General features: G+C 36.3%; 1 protein-coding gene across 1 annotated transcript in view; it reads right to left on the bottom strand.

Moving 5' to 3' along the window:
• Positions 1–22937, bottom strand: part of GPATCH2 (G patch domain containing 2) — a 105980-nt gene that overhangs the window by 69527 nt on the left and 13516 nt on the right. The window lies entirely within an intron of this gene.

Here is a 22937-nt window from a genome sequence, read left to right as displayed (position 1 = left end):
ACAGCAAATGCTCTGTTTTGGGGATTTTCTTCTCATCCCTGCACCTTTCTGCTGTCTATCACTCATGCACAAACATTAATAGGACAAGTTAATGCATTAGACAGAGAAGCGTTAATAGCCAGCTTCACTATAATTGGTCAACAACTTCATGAAGTGAAGGTTTTAGACACAGGATAAAAAGGGGGAGCTTTGATAAGGCAGTCAGCCAGGTTGCAGACTCTGTCTGGTTAACATTCCTTGTTGATTTAACTGTAGTAATTCCCAAGATAGGCATTGCTTCTGATGTAGGACTACCAAAGCACTTGAATTTAAATGTTTCCCTGTAAAATTTAAGCACTTGGTCAAGTGCATAAATCTCTATCAAGAGACTGCATGCACCCTTTCAATATTGAGTACTATTCACTTAGCCAAAAGACTAAGTGAGATTAAGTCTCTGCCAAAACTGGTTCCTAGACACTCAACTAGATCTGACATGCTTTAAGAGACAAAAGGTGTTTAATCAGTTGTTACGGGTTTTTCTGACAGCTTGAGCGTATGCAGTCTACTCTGTTCTTACTCAAGTCAACAGAAAAACTTCTGCAATGTTGCTTCAAGTCCATGAAAGGCAAACAAGGCATACTTCCCATTTCCAGACTGGATACACACTGGTGCCAAAAATAAATACAAAGCTCCAGGTAATAGAAAAGACAAAGTAAGTTGTACAGGGATGAGAAAAACTATCATGAGGCCAGTTCCACTTCCAGTTCACTAAACAGATCAGAAAGCTAACCTCAAAAGAAAAGTCTGGGGTTTTTTTTTTCTTCCCAGTTTTGGTGAATTGAGGCAGCTCAGAAATGGGTCTTATAATTCAGAGCTGTGGCAAGACGTAAGGAAGGAACCACATGAGCTGGTGGGAGATGAGGTTAAGAGCTAGGACAGAGTTAAAGAAAAAAAAAGAAAGCAAGCCCTTTCCTTCTGGTGGCAGGAAACCACTGAATCAAGTCAGCCACCCCAGAGACCTTACAGATCAAATTTTCAGACATGTTTTCCTTAAATATTAAGAAAGCTGAAATAGCCACTTCAATTCTCATTAATGGAAAGACTGAAATACCCTTGAAAATCTTATCAAACAAGCAACATTTTGTTTCCTTCAAGCTCCTGACATAATTCAGATAATGCATCACACCTGGAAAGAGGCTTACTGAACTTGTATGTGACCAACAATTCAGTAAACAATTCACATGCAGAACTGCCTCCCTTTGCATCAAAGGAATTGCGTTATAATGGAATGAGTGTGATACTTGAAAGAATTGCTTACAATTGCACATACAAGAAAAAAAGATAGCTAAGTCTAAATTAAGATGTTGGCTATGAAGTTTCCAATAGGACCTTGACATGACTGTTGACCTACTCATGACATGATCACACCAGTAAGGATTTGGAATTCTATTAGTATTACCAGAGGAAAAAAGTCAAGGAGTCATCAGGAAAACAAATCTATATCTGCTACTCCATCAGCCAATTACTGTTGTTAAAGTGGAATTAGATGGGTATTGACAATGCGAAGGGGATAAGGATTAAGCAGATGACAGAGTCTACAGCTAGCATTGCTGTTGTGATTTTTTTACCTACAGAAAGCCTGAAAAAACCCTCAGGTGGGAAAGGAATATACTACATAGAATACAATATTATAACTTTCTGTCCTGAAGTAGCAGTATATGAATTAGCCTTTCAGCCAACCACAAAACCAGGCCAAAAACCAAAAACAGTATTGGAGTCCACTACAGCGTGAGTAGGATGTGACAAACTTGACAACTCATTTCAACTTCAATTATCTGAATGCCAGAAAGCAATACAATTATATTGTTAGAGGTATTTCTCTTAGTTCTTGAGAACTATTTTAATGTAATAAATTAAGCCATGTTCTCAGTTAAATGGAGCCGTCCTCACAAAGTCAGTGTAGTTTTGACATTTAAGAAGTTAATTTCATAGCCCATTTGTAAATCTCTTTAAATACTCCATGTAATGTGAAACAGGGCAGACCTGGAATTCTTACTGATTATTTATTTTGACTGATATCGCTATCAGGCTGCAACCTGGCTTTATCACCAGGTACAGGCATCATTAATTTATTTTTAAACACAGACTCAACGTGTGAAGAGTGTATTTCCACATCGAACAACAATGTACAACTACTTTGCAATCAATTTCCTCCTATGGTCTAGATTCATAGGCATACAACTTCCTTAGTTTAAGATAAGGGACATAAGTCAATCAGTGTAAACAAAGCTAATAACGAAGTTGTAATGAAGTAATAGAAATTTTGTTTGTATTTCTTACTGAGGATGCCAATACTACTGACAAATACATCAAATCCACTGAACAGCTTATGTCAAATTCTCTTTTGAATCATACACTTAGAATCTCCTGAATGCCATTATTTTTAAATCACGAAAAACATTTGTTTCCAGCAAAAGTATTACATTCCCACAGAATTACACCGCTATAACATGGGTTTTTCCTGCAAGATCAGCAGTGCTGAACCTTGAACTCTGTCTCTATGTAAATCAAAGGAAGAAATTTATCATATTCAAGCCACTTAGTACCACTGTACTATTCAGTTTGCTTATTTGGTCCAAAAAGCCACCAAGGATGGTGGGTGACATAATACAATTTAAGTGGAATTTAGAAGGAATGAAATAACTGAATTTCTAGAAATTAAAATTCCAAGTGAGAGATAAAAAAAATACAGTATGAAGATTCATGCAAAATAATTGTTTCATTTTATTTAATACTTATTTGTTGCTAAAAGATGTAAATATGCTTCATATACGGTCCAAATTCAAATAATTTGTATACATCTTTTCTGTTCCATGTTTCACTTGACTAAACCTGCCAAAGCCCCAATTCTTATTCTGGGCTACCAGAAAGCACGTGCCTCCTTCCTCCTTGACCCATCATTCTTGGAACTCAAGAGGCCTGCCCTTCTTCAAAATTTGCCAAGATTTTTCTTGGCATTATCTTTTATCAGTACCTTAGGGAAATTTAACCTTGGACACTACTAAAACAGGAAAACACAACATTTTTAGAATATTCTGACAAAAGTTAAAAGGAAGACTTAGAGGTCACTATGGCCATAGATCTAGACACGTTAAAAAATCAGCATGGATTCTATTGGTAAAAAAGTTTCAGGTATAAAGAACTGAAATACAAACAACATACAAAATAATTAAGGATAACAGAGGATATTAATTACTACACAGAACTGAACTGGTCAGTAAATCAATAAAAATAGGGGACATCACAAATACCTTTAACAGTGATCGAGAAAAAAGAGCAAAGAGCAAGAATAAGCCAAAAAGTAACATGCAGAAATATAAATGTAAAACAATCCACTAAATGTAACCTGCCATGCCAAATATTTTTAACTTATGGGAAAAGGTGTTCTACTTAATATTGACAAAGAGACATGTAAATCAATACATTTGGAACAAGCGATATATTTTAATTTAAAAATGTTCAAACTGCAGCAGTAAATCTATGCACTTAGCACATACAAATCAGAGGGTTTGCTTGTTGGCTATTTTTGACAAGACAAGACCAGATGCTATGCAAACTTCACATGCAGTAACACATAATAAAAAAGCTTTCAGAAAACTATCCTAGCTAAAAATAAGAACATGTTGAAATGAAGTCTCATACCGTTAGCTTGAATTTATCTAATGAAGCCAAGGAAAGGACAGTATGGAAAAATTACCAACACTCAGTTTGCTTTGCAGTCTGCTCCACCTACTTGCTACTGTCAAAAGTTCAGACTCAGGCAGTTTCCAGTAAAATGAATGTCAAAAGCAAAAAAGAAAAAGAAAAATAGCAGCCCTGAAAGTCTCAAGTATAAGTAAAGACTCTTTATTTCTTTCTTATGGTATAATACTGCCCCCACACCTTCTCCCCATGCTACTTCAAAACTACCTGGCTAACTTTACTAGTTTCATAGTCTCTTAGATGTACTAAGTTTAATAAACTTTCAGTAAACATATAAAAATCTAAAGTTAACTATCTCAGTTTCACATTTTAATGTGGACTACGACATGCCATACAGAGAAACAAACAACAGCTTTTTTTAATTAAACATACTATGACAATTAGAGTATTTTTTCAAGACAGCAAAATATGCTCATAGCAAATTCAAAAATAAAAGCTTGGTATGAAATCATTAATAAAAGGATATGAGAGAGGAATCTATTAACTGTGCATCAAAAGAGTAGCTATTTCATGGGAAGAAGCATGCAAGCTGGAACAGTCTTAAAAGGATCTCAAGTTTAAAAAGTGTTAATTAATATATTCCATAATAATTGTGATTCTCATTTTGTGTTCTTTATCACTGAAGGGTAATTGTGATAAATGGAAATAAATCATTCCTAAAAAAGAAAAAAAACTGAAGAGATGAAATTATTAGTCTTAAATTTATAAAGTTATAATTGCTTATTTTAGAAACAATGTTGTCATCTTCATTACATACCATTTATCCAGATTAAAATTTTTCTTGGCAGCACTACTGCTTGTCTTTGTGTTTGCCCTATTTGCTATACCCTAGCATATAATCAAACTTTCTACTGTTTCGGCAAATGAATTCATCAAGTTCATAGTAATTTGGAATTGGACTACAACTTCGGTCATAAGAAATTAGTGTTAATAAGGCCAACTGTTCTTTCACGATGCCGCTATGCTAAAATCGTGATGAATGGTAAAATACTATTATTTTACTCATAAGTACAGTAAGAGAACATTGGAACCGAGAGGCAGTACTAAATAACTCAAAATGGATTTCAGCATTAGGATTCTTATAAAAGAGTGAAAAAACATTCCTCTTTTCCTCTCCATTTCCTGTAAACACTGACCAATAATATATTCATTTCTAATAGCTAACCCCTATCTAAAGCTAAAATCTAAAAACATAAACCCATAAATGGATCCTGGGAAATGGTTGCGGATAATAAAATCAAAGGTGTTTTTAAGAATTGCCTCTAAACTTCACTGGAATGTGCAAACCCTGACATATACAAGTATAGTTACCTTGTCATAGCATTTCAGACTGCTGTAACTGCCCAGCAAGCTGACCCAGTATCCTTTAACATAGCAGTGAGAAGTGTATTCAGTATATCACAATGCTCTTCAAAAAGGTTTCTTATGTGACATTTTAGGTTGAGTAGAGGATTAAATAATTAAGTAAGAATATTTGTCATACTCTTTCCACTAGAAGTGAAAAATGTAAAATATCAAAAGTATGTTGAAAGCAACTGCATTGTCTTCCTGGTTATTTGGGTTCTGTCTTCAAAACTAGTATTCTCTCTTAGCCTACACACACCTTGTAACAAAGTTTTTACTGTACTTTGTGTAGTAAAAAAAATATCTGGCTTTCACAAAAAACTGCCAAGGATTTTCAAAGTCTTAAGAATTTTCCACTTTGAATGGAAAAGGGTTGCTGGTTACAACACTCCATCCCTTGCAATCCATGTAAATGCCTTCTGCAGGGATGACTGTACTGAATCGGTCTCCGAAAGCCCAGAGCTCAGTTATGGCATTGTGCTCGGCAGGGGCAGACTGATGCGTTGCCAAGCACAGTCTGTTGTTGCTTTTCAGTCTCCGCTGTTACTACTGTTCAATGGCAATGTGTACCCAGCTTTGCAGTAGGCTTACTGCGATAGATTTATTGAAATCACTATCAAAATCACTACAAGCAATGCTAGCTAGGAAGGAAATTATGTTTGTAAAGAACACTGACAAAAAGCGAAAATGCCATGAAGTGTTTGTGGGAAATGAGAGTGCAGGAAACAACATATATAACAGTACAGCAGGTATCCTTCTCTTTCCTCTTCCAGACCTGCCTCTGCAGTGACAATAAGAGGCTGTCCAACGCTGAACTGATGCAAGAGAGAAGCTGGGGTTTGTCATTTATTTTTTGTCATAAACAAGACAATTAATCAACATTTTTAACATTTTTAGCTATTTGGGCAACACAGAACTCTTAAAATTCTTACCAAATATATGAAGCTTAATGGTCTGGGGTCACGTACTGTGTGCATCTGTGCAATGGGCCACAGGATAGGAAACAGCACGATGGAGGCTGCTGCCAGGGAGCTGGCACTTCATGCAGCACCTCTCCAAACATTTCCCTCTGCTAACATGCATTACGTCCACTGAGTCCTAAGGGACACTATACAGATTTTCTGCAGTTTCTGGAATTCATACACCTAAACCAGGTAGAGAGAGGCCTCACTGTCCAAGTCTGACAATTCAGACAGAATGCCAGGGATGGGAAGAAAGCACAGCACCTCGCTAGAAACACGGGCGATACTGACACCGCAGCACAAAGCAACAGACTCCTAGAAATGAAAGCCTCATGCACTGAGATTTTACAAGAGGAATATTTCATTATTTTAATTGGTTTTAGTAAATCCAAATACTTATTTAATAAAATACTTAAGCATAGAGAAACACTTTGCATTTGTTTTGGCAACAGACTATCATCTGATCAACACATCAGTAAGAACAACCTTTTCTTTTATCATACCCCCATTTTAAAATTCCTTTATTTAATAAATATGCATCTTTCTGCTACATGCTCTATATCAAAGATGTTCCCTTGATCTTCTTAAAGCCCATGCACTATAAAACCTATTCTGCGTCACCGATTTTAAATTTCATCTATAAAAGTCATTTTACGTATACTACAAATAACAATACATGCCCTAGTTTGAATATTAAAGCTGTAATTCAGTTTCAAGGTTCTTCTGACAGTATTCCAGTATCACACTTTTTTCCAAGATGCTACTTGAGTCCGTTTCAGTAAATTCACCAACTACCACAAATCAACAGATTAAAAGCAGATATATTCCATCAAGAACTTCACTAGCACTTATTGCTATTGATTCAAACAGGATTGAGAAGTTGGTCCTATAATCTAATAACAGAAGTTCACAAAAATAAAGTTACAATTAATAAAAAGAGTTACATGATTCCATGTTCATCATCTATACCCTACACACATTCTTTACAACTTGATATGTATTTTCTTCTTGCATTCCTATCAAAAGGAAGGGAGGGTATTATTAGCTATTGAACAGAGATGTGAAAACTCAAGACATGTAAATGCAGGTTTACAGAGTGTAAACTTTGCCCAAATCTCTGTTCCTTAGATTTTGTTAGCTTTAATTGCTCAGAGATACCTAACTAATAGACAATACTAGGCTTGGGACTGGATGAAATCAATAAAATTTAGCCTTTATGAATCTGGATTACCGTCTCAAAAGAGACTTACTTTTTCTTCTTCAAGACATGAGATTGTATAAACATAGTCACTGCTAGAAAATTATGTAACATATTACCACGGGAGGTATAGCGAGCATATTTATTACAACTATAGAGTTTTCTACACTGAAGAGAAATCATAGCTTTTTGAAAAGCTAACCACTGCGCCTGGAAATTTATTTACTTCCTCCTTGTTAGGAAGCAAGCTGGTGCCATAGAAGTAATTTGCATTGCTTTCTTTAAGCACAGTCAGTATTAGTAAGCTATGTGCGTTACACATAGGTGTTATCCAGGAACACGAGAAGTTTTGTGCCAGTTACATACTCAGCTTTCCATTCTCATTTTACCTTATCCAATGCATTGTTGAATTATAGAAGCAACTAGTTTGTGTAAGTAACCTTAGCAATAGAGAAATGAAAAAAACCCAACCCAAACAACACTTGAAAATAACTCCCCCCTCTCCATTTTCTGAAGTTTCTCCGTACTGCTGTAAGCATCTACATATACAAAACCAAACCAAGGCTATCTACCCTGCATGGGTGTACAGCTGGCAGGGTTTCGGCAGCTGGAGGGGGGGCTGCAGGGGTGACCTGTGTAGGAGGACAGGGACTGTTCTGTGCCAGTCACAGGTGGTACCAGTTGGCTCCGCAATGGATAAAATGGACCTACTGTGCACCAAAACGGAACCACAGGAGTTTCTGGTGCTCTCCGCAAAATCATATTTATGAATGGGAGGCAAATACCAGAAGTATACACATGCAGGAGAAGGGAGATGCCAGAGGCAGACTAATGCTAAACAGAGGAGCTTCAAGAGCTGATACTGGGAGAGGAGAGACGCACGAACAGGCACAGGTGAGAAACAAGACAGACTGGCAGGGCAGACAGTACAGCAGGAGAACTGCTGAAGCAAAAAAGCCACTCGAGCAAGGGCTGGAGACAAGACTGAGGAGGAAGTACAACCTCAAAGGGACCACAGCTGGTGGGGCAGTCCACGCCAGAGCATTTTGGTAAGAAACAAGGAGCAGCAAAAGAAAAAGAACCATACCACACTGACTGTGATCGCCTATACCTCCCATAATCTCACCAAAGGGACCAAGTGCAATGTGCAGCAAGGGGATTAGAGACCAAAAAGTGGTAAGGAAAGGTGTCTGGAGGGAAGGCGAGATGGGTTTGTCTTAAGTGTTCAATAGTGTTTTTGTTTTTCAACACTAGAATCAGTAATTGAAAGGTTGTTAAATAGCAAGAAATTAAAATGATTGACATTCCCCAACTTGAAGCTATGTTTTGGTCCACAGTACATCCTTAAGCAGAAAAGCTGCCAGACTTTATCCTGGGACCACAGTACTTGGTAAATATACACATACACTTACTACTATATCCTTTATGCTAATCCAGAGCTTTATTCCTGTAAAGACAGTTTACTATCATATTGTTTGCTCCATAAAAGTCATCATTCCACTTTCACTAAATAATTTGTTAGCTTGGTTTTCTGAGAAAAAGGAGACCTGCATAATTATCTGCAACTTTCAACCTCCTAGCACTCCCTCACTAGCTTTTAAGCCCATTAGCAAATTTTATCTGGCTCTAAATGGAGAGATATCTTAAAAAATAAGTTTGCATTTGTGACACCTAATGGGCAGGGACAACCAAACCAGTGCCCTCACTCCAAGGAAACATCAGCACAAACTCAGCCAGCTCACACAGTGGAGCCTGGAACAATTCATATCATACACTGCCCATTATGAAGACTGTATGAATGTATGCAGGTTTAAAGAGATGAAAAGGGAACTGTGGGTATGACCGGGAAAAGATAAAAGACTGAAGTCTGAAAGAAGGAGAAGGGGGAGCCAAGCTTACTGTGGCTAAAGGATTTTGTGAAGTGGTAGCAGAAAGAAATCCTTAAGAAACTAGAATTCTTTGTGATGTTCAAGAAGGATTGTACTTGCTAATTGCATTTTGTATCTTGTCAGCTTGCAAACAGGCATTTTGTTAAATCTTCAACCTGTTGAAAATGGATGTTCAGAGTCTGCTGTTGTGAAATCTAACACAGGAAACATGCACTTCAGTTTCTGAAAGTCCTAGAAGCAGCACTCATTTTTCCAGCCCACAAAATCGAGTCAGTGCTTCCCAATGTAAACAAAAATACATATGGAATCCAGAAACATCCACAGCCAGGAGAGCACACCAATTGAACAATACCTCTCCAGGACATCACTTGGCAAGAAAAAGACACACAAAGATCACAAGCAAAGGATAATTCATACTTCTTAGGTCAACTTGCTTCCCTTGAAGAGGCTAAATGAATTAAAACAAAGTACATGGCAAAACACTTGGACAGTCTCAAAGGGGTCCTCCCCAATCTCAACCTTCCATTCTGCTGCATATGACAGAAACTCATGCAATGCCTGCTGAAAGAAAACTAAGGATCTAACTTCATTTTTTCTGACAGCTTTCAAATCAACCATTGCCACACATTAGGTGAGACCCCAACAAACTCTCAGGAGATCCTTGACCAGGTGTAATTGGCACTGAGAGAATTAATAAGGGTTCCAGGTCTTGATTATTACTTTTGCAAGAGAAGGCTTAAAGTGCCTGGGATTTGCCACCCTTCCCCAAATTGTTCTTCAGAGATAAGTTCTGAAGTGTACAGGTGCTGCTGCTCCAAGAACAACAAGCAATACCCTTTTTTTTTAGGCCACTCAACATCTAGATGATACTAAACAACATTGGGCATGCAGATCAAAAGGCCTGATCTATACAAAGCACACAGCCATGTAAACTTTAAGAAGAATGATGTACAAAGCTAGACAAGAACCAGCAGCTTCCTCAGAACACTCAGAGTCAGAAGATAGGCATTAAGGAAAGCACACAAAGCTTAAAAAGTCTGCTCAGAGAATGTGCCAGGCATTTTGCCAAAAGGATAGAACAGTAATGGTTTCAATGATCTCCCCTTGGAGAGGGGGCTGCCAAGACAAATCCTCCCAGGTATACTAGAAAGGTTAAGTGAGGTCAAAAAGTCCCACCTCTCCCCAGCTGTGGGCACTTCACCAGTCTGATAATTTTGATAAAGAAATAAATGAATGCTTTAGGTGTTTATGTTTAATTACGCCAGCAGAGTTTCTAATAACCGGTATTATACTTGGGTTTGTGTCTGCTTTGATTAGCTCTCTTAACAGCCAACCAGCTCTGTCACCCTACTGGAATAATCTATTTTGCGTAAATCAAGGCCATTTGAGACCTCTGGGCTATGTGTACGCTGACAGCATGGCTGGCCACTTTCAGCTCCTCCAGCAAGACAGTAAAATAAAGGGGACGCCAGATGTACCTGAATCTCCAGGCAGTTTTCCATCTCCCTTTAGGTTAAAGGTAGACAAGAGAGCCTGTTCATTTTCTTCTGAAGGCAAAAGAAATAGCTGCGCTTGGTAACACACTTTGAAAGCCAGAGACAGCATAGTGGACAATACCTCAAGGATATTATTTACCTTCCAAAGCAAAGTGTCTAAACATTCACCTGTTCCCTAAACATTTCTATGCACAGGAGGCAAGAATTAATCTCCTTTCAGAATACTTCTACAGTTGCTCTTCATGGCAACAAAGGCATAACTAAAACCCAAATGGTATCACTATAACATTTAGTATCCTATCAAAATAGTTAGCCACAATGAGTACTGAGAGCTACTGATGCAAACAGGTTCTTCACAGTACAGTGTTCCTTCAATTATTTTGAGACTAAATCTGTCTTACTAATTTAATGGAAGAACTGTAGAAGAAACACATCCAAATGAAATCCAGAAAAACCCACAACACCATTAACTGAAAGGTCATAATTTTCTCCCAAAGAACCAGTAACATTTTAGAGAAAGCTCTCTTTGAAATTAAAGTATCTCCTACTCTCATCATCACTACATGGTAAACTGGCAGACCACAGATATAATGGATGCAATCTAACACAATATACTAGTTTCATATCTATTAACCTAGCATTAAAAGAACACTAAATGATTAAGGACCTACTTCTCCAAGGTTCCACAACCTCTCAATACATCACCGTAACTAAAAGCGGGTAGTCATATTGAAGCTTTCTGTATCACGAGGGATTTCAGGTCTGCTGCACTCAGACTGCTCAACAGCTCCGACCCTACCACCCACAGTACTAACTCCCCTGAAATAACCAAAGTATGTAAAAATCTCCCTTCACAGAAAAAAAAAAAGAGCAAAATAATCCCCCTGACCAAAACCTTGAAAAGACACGCAAGCAGATTGCTTTTTAGAAAGCACCTTTCCTCAGCCCGTAACATCTAAGAGAAAGAAAAGATTATAATGAAACATCCGGACAACCACTGCAGCTTGCTAATGGGTTATATTGACTCTGCTTACGTTTTGACATTTTGTGTTGCTTTACTGTACATACATTTCAACCTTTTTTGTAGAAATCATATTATGCTCATTATAAAACAGTCTTCTAATTTTGAAGAAAACACATGCTGAAAAGATATGAGAATTCTCTTCCATGCAACATATGCACTTTCTAAAATAAATAACAAATCCTGGCAAACAGTAAAGTCTAAGAAAGGACAGTATAATGAAATACTGAGAAAATTATGTTTTGAAGTTAGAAAGACTTTACACAAAGTTAAAATGATCAAGTTTTTCTAATACGACAATTGTTACATCTGAGTTCACTTACAGCCTTGCCTCAGTTTACACCATTAGATATTCGTTATACCAAATATGCTTCCTGCTGCTTTGCTAGCTTATTTCCTCTTCTGCACTTCTTCCAAGCATGGAAAAATGTGGCAAAGAGAGAGTTATTCTTCCTACAGGTCATGTATCCTCAGGCTGATGGTTGCAAATGCTCCTTTCAAAGGTAATTTCTTTCTGGATCTTGCCAATTAGTAGTATTAGCTAGGTGATCTCCACTGCCCCATGGCAATGACAAATACATATTTAAAGCAATTAAAAGAGAAAACATAAAACAATTTGCTAAAGGACAAAATGAACACACACAATGCCTCTGTCAGGTTCTTCCTCTAATTCTATGGTAGCTTACTCTGCCTTCCTCATGTAGGCTGTAGTCCTACAGAGTATATACCTCAAAAATAAGAGTCCTAAGCAGACTTTAGACAGATTTATACAATTGCTGGCAACTCAGCTTTATTGCAGGTGTCTTTGACTATTTTTGTAACACACAATATTAGAATTGGAAATAAGAGTAGTACTGGTAGTACTGATTTTAACATTTTAAAGAGACAATCTTTACCCAACATACTCTTCAAGAATTTTCTAAACAAATATGACATGACATATGTACACCTTAATAAGCACTCTCAGCATTAGATTTGTATTTGTACACAATTCGAGTGAGGCTTAACAAATGTGTAACAGAATCGTACTTCCATATAAAAACAAGAAATTAACTTTGAGAGAGAGAGATGAACATATTGAAACTATTTTTAGATGAGCAGGTAAGACCTGTAATTAAAGCCTGATCTTTGCCTAAGAAAACATCTGTTTTCTTCACTGTGTAATTAGTAAAATTAATGAATTCCAATCCATCCATGCAAATGATTTTTTTTACCTCTGAAATCAATCACTTTAAAACCCAAGATACTTTCAGCTACACAAATTTGCCAATAAGTGATACTGTAGCTCATGTTCAAATTATGAATGTAATTTTCTCCCTCTATTCTTCTAGCGTGAACATTTATATTATAAACAGATTTGTGTATTAAGACATTCGATATGGGTTCCTACTACATTAAGCTTCTGACACATAACTCTTGTCAGAAAACTATCTAAAAGATCATATTGTTTACCTGGATCAGAACAGGAAATATTGGGAGATTTTTTTAAAAACTAAGATTAGCTCTCTGATACATTTTAGTATATACAGAGCAGGAAACTGCTGACTAGTGAACACAATTTCACAACACAGATTAGAAGATCAATCATTAGAACAAGTGATGAAAAATTCCTTTAAAAATATTTTTTCTCAAAAACGTTACTTCTAAGAATGTGAAATAGCAGATGACCACACCTGAAGAGGTTAGCATTGGATAATTACAGACACAACAAATAATAGGAACCACACAGTATGCTTTAGTGATCTCCAGTACTATCATTGCCTTGCTGCTATAAAAGGACAACAAAAGGAAGCTTCTATGGTACCTTGTATGGTCACAGCTGGATTATAATTCAGAATGACAATTCTGATTGTTCGTACTAGAAAAATCTTTTGGCCAAAACCCATGTATCTGTTAATTTGCTGTATCTGGTTCAATCTTCCTTTTTTAGTCAGGGAGACGAGCAGGAGAAAACCAGCTAACAATCTTGTAACTACTTGTTTTACAAATCTGTCCCTCAGTCAAGAAGTTGCAGTGAAAAGTCTTTTAATCACCTTCTGATCAGAATTTACTGGATTGTATCTAAGTTCAAGGGTATTAAAATGTGCAAAGGAGACTATGAAAAAACGGCAGGGTTATAGATTTTAACTTCTTAACTAGAAAATTGACTCAAAATAGATTTTCTAATTTACAATGAATCAAAAGAAAAAACATTAGACCATAGCAAAAGTGGCACAAATGTATCAAAAAGCAAATGAATAAACATTTGAAAAGATTTATTATTAGAAATTGCAATAAATTTTGGAAAGATGAATCGATTTTAGTTAAAAGGTATAACTGACAATTTATTGGGCGGGAAGATGCATTATTTTCCAATTGTTATCCACCTACAGTAAAACTGATTTGTGTCCTATTGTATTTTATGGAAAAGGAGAGAGCAACTTTCAGTGATTTAGATTAAATGTATTAATCATAACCAGGCACTGTGAACTATATATCTACTATTAAAGAAGATTTTTGACATTTAATTCTGTAGCAATATTTTGGCTCTGTACCACTCTTACTAAATCCAATTCCTGCTACAGTTGGCAGATTTCTCCCTTTTAATTTTATGGGGCTTAAAGTAGCATTTAACCACCCATGCGGTAAATAATGCAGGATTAGAAATATTTAGTGTTTTGTTTCCCTTTGAAGAGTACTAATCCATCAACCTCCAAATATTTTTAAAACATTTTCCACATTCTAGTAATATTTAATATAAGATTCAGTAAAACATCCTATGTAAATGAAGTTGTTTTCCTGAAACAAACAAACAAAAAAAATCACATTAAACTCTAAAGGAAACATGCATATGCATCACTGATATGGAGGAATTAATTTTATAAAGATATCAGTTTGTGTACAAAGAAAACTTCAATAAATCCTTCGGAGTTTTTAAATATGATGTATGATGTGACTACTACATAGTTTATTCTCAATCTGACTAAATATAGTTAAGTGTTCTGTTCTCCTGAACAAGGGATAACAATAAATTTTAAAATATTTATGCCCAACTTAATACTGAAATGCTACTTCTATTTATGCAACCCCCCCTAGGTTTTATGCAGTCAGTTTGTATTTTTCGCCTATGTGCTACACTTTACTTTATGGGAAAGCCGCCTTACGGTAACTTCTAACAAGCAACATTCATAGAATTATTCTAGGTACTGCAAAATGTCGTAAGTTGCCTTAGACCTACATCAACGATCAGATGGCAGATTTTTAAAAAACACAAAAGAACAAAAAAGAGGAAGCAATACGAGAACAAATTCTCAGCTGCCACTTGAATATTTTATTTTTCAAAGCATAACAGCACGAAATAAAATAGGAAAAAGGTTTCTTTTTCTTCAGTTTGACTATATTCTGTAGAGTAAAAATGCAATCTACTGTAAACATACTGTATCCATTTGTTTAGGTCTTTGGAAACTTCCTCTTTTAGAACGAAGCAATCCAACAGGAGGGGGGTCAGGGGGAAGGGGAAATAGGGCCCATTTCATCTAATGCTTAAGTGAATTTTACAATTATTTTAAAAAATATACATCTGTAGCAGGACAGTTGCAACAGAGTTTGCCCATCAGCTAGTAGCAGCAAAATGACTGCCTAAATATATCATTTTCAGTTCTCTGAACTGAGGATAAGTTTTTTCCTTTAAAACCATGATCTGCAGAAGTGTTATCTGGTATCCCTCATTCTCCCATACCACCTCTTCTAGGCAAAAAGACAAATTTTTGTATGGAGTGGAATGAGTTACTATGGCTTGAATTAGCAAGCAACTTTAAGCAGTTCAGGATTTGTATCTGAGCTTGTATTTTCTCTCAGTTCAAAAATGCTAAACAGTGCATTAGCTGAAATAGCTGTCATCATTTATTTGACATGTATGACGTTACTATACCTCACCAACTAAGCTATGGCATCTGTGCATGTGTTCCTTACATATTACACACAAGATTTTCTGTCTATTCTCAGCATTAAATTATCAACTCTCACAAGAAGCTCAATACAAGCAAATACGAATCCTAACTTAACACTAGATACAAGACGTTGTTTCACTATTAATTCTTCAAAACTCTGCTTGTAAGGCATTCAGAAGTTTCTAGAGGAGACACAACTGAGTGAAATTTTTGTGGAAAAGATACTAAAGCCAGTTACATTTAAAGACAAATTCTTTCCATTAGAATTGCACTAAAACTTAAAACACCAAAGAACCATATCATGGTTTAACCCCAGCTGGCAACAAGCACCACACAACCACTCGCCCGTTCCTCCTTGGTGGGGCAGGGGAGAGATTCAGAAAAGTGAGAAAACTCAATGGCTGAGATAAAGGCAAAGACAGTTTAATAGGTAAAGCAAAAGCCGTGCACACAAGCAAAGCAAACCAAGGAATTCATTCACTACTTCCCATGGGCAGGCAGATGTTCAGTCACCTCCAGGAAAGCAGGGCTCCGTCATGTGTTAACAGTCACTGGGGAAGACAAACGCCATCTAAATGGCTGGAGTATAACATCATACGGTATGGGATATCCCTTTGGTTAGTGGGGGTCAGCTGTTCCAGCTGTGTCCCCTCCCATCCCCTTGTGCACCCCCAGCCTACTCGCTGGTGGGGTGCGGTGAGAAGCAGAAAAGACCTTGACCCTGTGTAAGCACTGCTCAGCAATAATGAAAACATCCCTGTTTTATCAACACTGTTTCCAGCACAAATCCAAAACACAGACCCATACTAGCTACTACGAAGAAGATTAACTCTATTCCAGCCAAAACCAGCACACACCAATATGGACTTAGGAAGACAAAACAGGCAAATTCCAAACTGTCTGCAGAAGAAACATTTCATGCAGCCAGACACCAGAAAGAGAGATTTATTTGTGATAAGCAGCAGAAAACAAAAGCAATAACTATGCTGCCTCATATTTTGAAGTCAGAGGTTTTTAAAGTAATTGTTATCTGTAAGGAGTGCTGTAAAACTGTATTAAATGTGTTTTCAAGACAGACACCAACTGAAGAATAGAAGGGATATCATTATGCTATTTGCCCTAGTTTAAAAGTAGACTTAAGTGTAATCGTAGATGACTATCATTTGAGCAGTTTGGTTAAGGTGAATTACAAGGAATACTGCTCAGACTAACAGTTCATAGCACTTGTCACCATGAATAAACCACAAGATGCATTTAATAACTAAGCACCACATTTGGCATTTCTGAGATTAATGCTGGAGGGCAACTATTTTGCTGAAGTGGGATGCTGTTTTTGACACTATACTTGAAGTGAGAGTCCAAGAAAAGACACTAAGTCACCACATTAACTTTAGCTAGAGAAAAGTTAATCTTTGATATTTTAAAGGTATGCTTTGATCATCACAGCAGCAGAAATACACCAAAACAACCTTTGCGAGCTCTGTTGTGCAGAATATCTGTTTCAGTAGTTACACCTACGAGATATCTTCATTTTGTTGATAAAGTACAATTGTTACCTCTACAAGCTATTAATTGCCTGATGCATTTAAACTATTTTTTCTTGATAGGCATACATTTCATAAGAATGAAACTAGGATTAAACTGAAGACTACACACTCTAATTTACAATATAAGAGACACAGAAGATTAAAACACATGGTCACCTCACCAGTTAGTGCCTTTACAACTATTAAAAACCAGCTGAGTATTTCTCTAGCTATTTTAATTACGGCAGAGGGGTTTTACACTTCAGTAACAGAGGGAATAACAAAACTGACCAACCTTAGATTTGCTGAAATCTAAACATTTAGTATTTGAGTTACCTGTAACTTCTTTTTGGCTAATGAACTGAAGCCTCAAATGAAACAGAAATGCTGTGGCATTATTGGTGCCTGTTTATTGGTTTGATGGCACCAAGATGATCACAGATTTTCATCAGACAATTTGAAGTGATACAAAAATCACTGTAGGTTAAAACAAACATAGGATGTAAGGCAGACTTTATTAAACCATTCAGATCTGATAAAGCACAGGTAGAATCCAGAGTAGTTTGTAAAAATGACAACTATACAGAGAAAAACGATCTACTAATTCTAGTGCTCTGCCTTGAACAATCACAGTATTTTAACTGTGCCTTAGGTACAGTTACCACCATTGGTGCTACCAGTGATGGGAACCACTTTGAGAAATCCTGACCTACTATGAAAGATGGTACATGTATAATTATGGTTCTTTTGATGAGTAAGTATGATAAGCTATTACTGAAGTCACTAAGAAGCTTTTACTCTTCCATCAGGTGCTTACCGTGGCAGGTGGAACAAATTACATTAAGCCTGCATAAATGAAAGTTTTATCAAAAATGCACTTGAAAATTAAGTTGTGGAAAAAAGAACCTCTTACTATGCAAAATATATAGTAGGTTAAGAACAGTAAACAGTTATCAAAAAAATTAGATGCATGAACATCGCAGATAAGTTAACACCATCCCCAATATTCACAACTCATTGTTGAAGTTCACATTGTTTATAACAGGGTTTTGAAATATGACAGAAGCTTTATTTTCTTTTGTTTTCTCATAAAACAAAGCCATTTCAGTCTAAGTTCTGAAGTCTACAAGAGTGCCATTTGACTCATTCCTTGGGAAAATTGTAGCATTTTTGCTGATAGCAACTGAATGCTGGAAGAATCTAAGCTGTCACAGCAGTACCTCCTCCTCTGCTAACCACCTGATTTTTTACTGTCCAAAAAAACATATCTGCAGGAAGCACAAGAGTGCGGGAAACAACCCACTCCTCAAGGAAGTTATCCCCTCTAATCTATGTTGTAAAACTAAGGTACTGAGTTAAGTAAAGCGAGGATTAAAAGAGCAAGACTTATTCACTACACTCTGCATGAGCAGATATAAATTTAAGACAATCAGAAACAAGGAAAAAGAGGAAACGCATAGCAAGAAATGCTTTAAATAGCTGAAAATATTTCTGATGACAGGAAATCTTAACAAAACTGCCATTACAAAAAACCAAATCCCCTATGCTCCTACCCTCTTAAAAGGAATTTCATTCACAGCTTTAGCAGTGTAAGGTTGCAAAATGTCATTCTCAGACACAGAGGCCTAATATTCCTAAACTTCAGCAACAAAGTCTGGAATCCAACAAGAGTTTAGTTTTGTTATCAGACATCATCTGATACCACTCACATTACCACAGTTTGACATAGAGACTATTGCTCCAAATGACAAAAGTCATTAACTGAAGAAAATAATTTTAACTCCAAAGATAGGTTATTTCATTCACCTAACAAACTGAATTGTGTTTTATCTGACTGTATGCCACAGACCCAGTGTAAAAGAATTCTCCAAAACATCAAATCAAGTAACTTGAGAAGTGGTGTTTTTCCAAAAGTTGTAGAGCATCTGTAAAGAGGCTTGTGAGCAATACTGCGAAAACAACACCCAACTTACTCTTTACAGAAACATTCCTTAGATTTGTAACAAGGTTTCTTATCTAATAGGACTTCGCTTAATTTCTATTTTGACAAGAAAAAAATTTCTGAAAACAACCTGTTTCTTCAGTTAGAAAGAACTTAGAAGCAGAAATGTTTGATTTAATTTTACATTTTGAAAGCAGTTCAAAAAAAGCATGAGTGCTTAATACATCTCTTCTCCTCACATCAACAGAGTAGTTAGTTATCTGACAACAATTTTTTTTAATATCATGAAATATCATGAAATCAAAACTTATGACAAAGATGAGAGATGGAAAAAACTGGCAGATTCAAAAGAAACCATCCTTTTTATTGGCCATGTTTTTTGCACTTTAGCTCAGTGACATAATTTCCCAGCTTCCAGCCCAGACAATATGTAAAAGTCCTCAAACAAAACCCTACAATGTCTCTCCCTGTCTCAGTGAAGGAACTGTATCTAGAACCACCCAAAGAACATCTAGGACAGCAGCATTGATTTTTAAAACCTTCACTTATTTGTATGGAGGAGATGTGAATAAAAGTGAAACTTTTCAGCCATTGACTAAGTTGGGCACTACATTGTGAAAGAAACAAAGAAGTAATCATGTTCTATTTTCACTAAATATAATTATTAATGCTTATTTTCTTTAATTAGGGCTTCTGTGATCTCCCCAGGAAGCCATCCAAGAAAAGCATGGTGGCCTTAACCATTGAAGGTAAAAAGTTCATTTAGTATTCTACATCACAGAAATGTACCTTCACATTTCCTATGCATCTTAAATGTTAGATTTCTGATTTTATTCTGCTAAATTACCAAAGCTTCATGTCTAATTTGCTGGAAAGGACAAATATACGCAGAAAAAAGACTGGAACAAAAAAAAAAAAAACACATTCCTCCTAAGAAATCAGAATTTCATTCATACAACACTGCTTCCAAGCTGTAGAACTTTTGCTTAACATGAAAGAATGTGGGGGTTGGGGATAGTTGATCAGGTCATACATAACCGCAGAATTCAACCAAGCACAATGAGATTTCACGCAATATACCTTGTTAAAAGAATACATTAAATACTGGTACAGTATCAAAGTACATGTGCCATGTTTCTGATTAGAATTACAAAGTTGCTACTAGCAGTTTGACACAAGGGAGATCAAAAGCATAGTGTATTAGAAAAGCCACATTTTCCTATTTCTTTACAAATTAAGTTCTGTTACAAATGATGCTGCCACAAAACAAAGCGAGGAAAACATGAAATGCCAGCATTGTAATTGTCTGCCAAAATACATGCCTGACAAACTATTTAATTATGGATTACATTAAAAAGTGCCTATCTTAAGTAAATTGGACAATCCAAAGGGTATAAACCAGTGGTGATGAGGAATTTTTTTCATCTTCTTGCTCAGCTTTTTCAGTTGTAATCTGCTGTATGACAACTCATTCAACCTGCACTTTGGATTAGGCAAGGATTTTCATAGTATTTGCATGCTAGGTTTTTACTTCTCTCTTGCTTGTCCAGTGTTGTATGATTAGAAAAGTGTTTTGACTCAAAGGCAGTACGCTTGATGACAGAAAGACCCATGAGTTTGTTCAAATTAAGCAACTCATCAATGAAATGCAGAAGGAGCATCTGGACAGAATCTGAGTGCCAGATGTGGCTACTTCAAATTAAAGTTCTAACTGGTCCATAAAGAACAGCATTCTTTCTCTGATTCTCAGCTCCCACTGCTTCTAGAAACCGTGGTGTGAAAATGATGCAAAGCTGGCAGTTTCCTCTGTATATAGCAAGTAGCAATCACACTTGTAGCCTGATATTTCTCTTACAAGAAAACACCTAAACAGTTGGTCATTAGACACACTTTGACAGAGGGTGACAATATATCAAGGCATTATTATAGCTATTCATTCTGCCTTTCCTAAACCAGTAATCTCTTCAAAGCTTCACTAGCTGCTATAATTGTGAACTTTCAACTAAGCTTTAGAAAAATGTCTAAACACATATTGAGTGTATGCTAACTCTACGCGCACATTCCCTAGATGCAAACCACGCATCTTTAAACTGAATACAGTATATAATGTGTCTTTTAAGTAGTGTATCTCAGTAGGAAACACTTTTTTTTTTCTTTGTCTCCCTTCAAAGTCTGTGTAAAAGCAGTGATACAGACCTCAGACTCCTCACTGCTAAATAAGAATTAAGTCACACCACAACTCTGTTCAATGAGTTGAAACTGCAGTGTTCTTTCCTCAGGATATTAATCTTTCTAAAAGCATTCTTGTTCTTCTGTGCTGTTACCATCTAATAGCAGTAATTACTTCTTGTTCTGGGGTATCAGATGTCACAGGTATTAAATTACTTTTTTTTTGTCATGGGATTGAAGTATCTAAAGAAGATTTTCTTTAAGAAGCAATCACTGACAAAAGGAAGCACATGAGCTCTGGCTTACATAGCTACATTTGCAAAGACAGATGCAGCAGATGTGCCCACAAACAGAAATAGTCATTAAGAAGGCCAGAAAACTGCATGTGAAGAGCCAACTGCACATCTATTCCATATATGCTCTCCTGCCTAAACATAGTGGCTTAGCAGGTACATTCACATGTCAACTTTGTTTAACACTATGTAAATGACATATTCAATAACTGGAGGTAACTGAATTCTCAGTCTTTAGACTGGCTTGCATTTTTGCTATAAAGGGAACTACGATACCATCTTTTATATGAGATATCACGACCGGAAGACAAAATGGGCTCCTAAGGACAATCCAGAAAGCGTAGTAGAAAATAAACATTAATATTTTTTACTATATATATGCATTTGCAGTATATCTTCATCAATTGAAATTTAATCACCTCTTTACAATTTAGAGGAAAAGGCAGGTTTTAGGGAAGTTAAGACATGTATCATCAATACCATGAAGCTAACCTATCAGTTATAATAGCTCCTATAAAATACCAGAGTGAAATTGCAATAAGCCTAGAAAATGGGCTACAAATCCCAGATATGCTCAAGCAAGCACTGAACCAAAAATAAAAATAGGTAGATAGGAAACCAAGAACTAGATAGCATTCATCTAATTCACAACCACTAAGAGCAGAGGATCATAGGCCAAGGTTTTAAAGCATCTTATTCAGGTCCAAATGGCAATTATTGGACAGGGACTTCAATTATAAAAACCTTTCCTCTTCAAAATGAGTTAAATTTATAACAGTTCCTTTCTATTCTCTCCATATATAATAGCTCTTACATTTCTCACAAGCATCTTATTTTGTTTAGGCAAATTAACATTTAATGTTCTCAAATAATAAAGGACACTGATGCTCCAATATTTATTGTTATTGCACACTGATGAAGAGTCTCCCACGTTCTCCTTCTCTTCCAAACACTATTCTGATAAGAAAGGAACAGACTGCATTTCAATTTAAAATGTCAAGTCTCTACTCTCCTCTAAAGAGCAAACCCTTAAAGATTTCTTAGAATCTTATCTTAGAAAAATTCAATTATTAGATTGTACAAAAATGCAAGGACGGTTGTATTTTTTTTCATTCACTTATAAAACATTACTCCTGGAGCTGAAGGCACTGAAAAACCCCAAATATCTCTCATTTGAAGCCACAGCCTTAGAACAGACTCAGTCCAAAGGAAAGCATTATGTCTGTGACAGGTGAATCACTAATTCACTTTAAATTTTTTGTAGATACACTTTCCCCTGACCATACAGAAGTCAACTAAACAAAAGAGAATAAGTACGGATTTTTTTTTAAAGCAGACTTTTTGGAGAAAAAAAAAAAAATCAGAATTGTACCACAATCCATCCTAGAATGCTTTCAGTATCAGAAAAACTTCCAATTCGATTTTCA

Source organism: Pterocles gutturalis, unplaced genomic scaffold, assembly GCF_000699245.1.
Source record: "Pterocles gutturalis isolate BGI_N339 unplaced genomic scaffold, ASM69924v1 scaffold15137, whole genome shotgun sequence".
In the NCBI taxonomy this organism is placed as follows: Eukaryota; Metazoa; Chordata; class Aves; order Pterocliformes; family Pteroclidae; genus Pterocles; species Pterocles gutturalis.
This window is presented reverse-complemented; position numbering and strand designations above follow the sequence as displayed.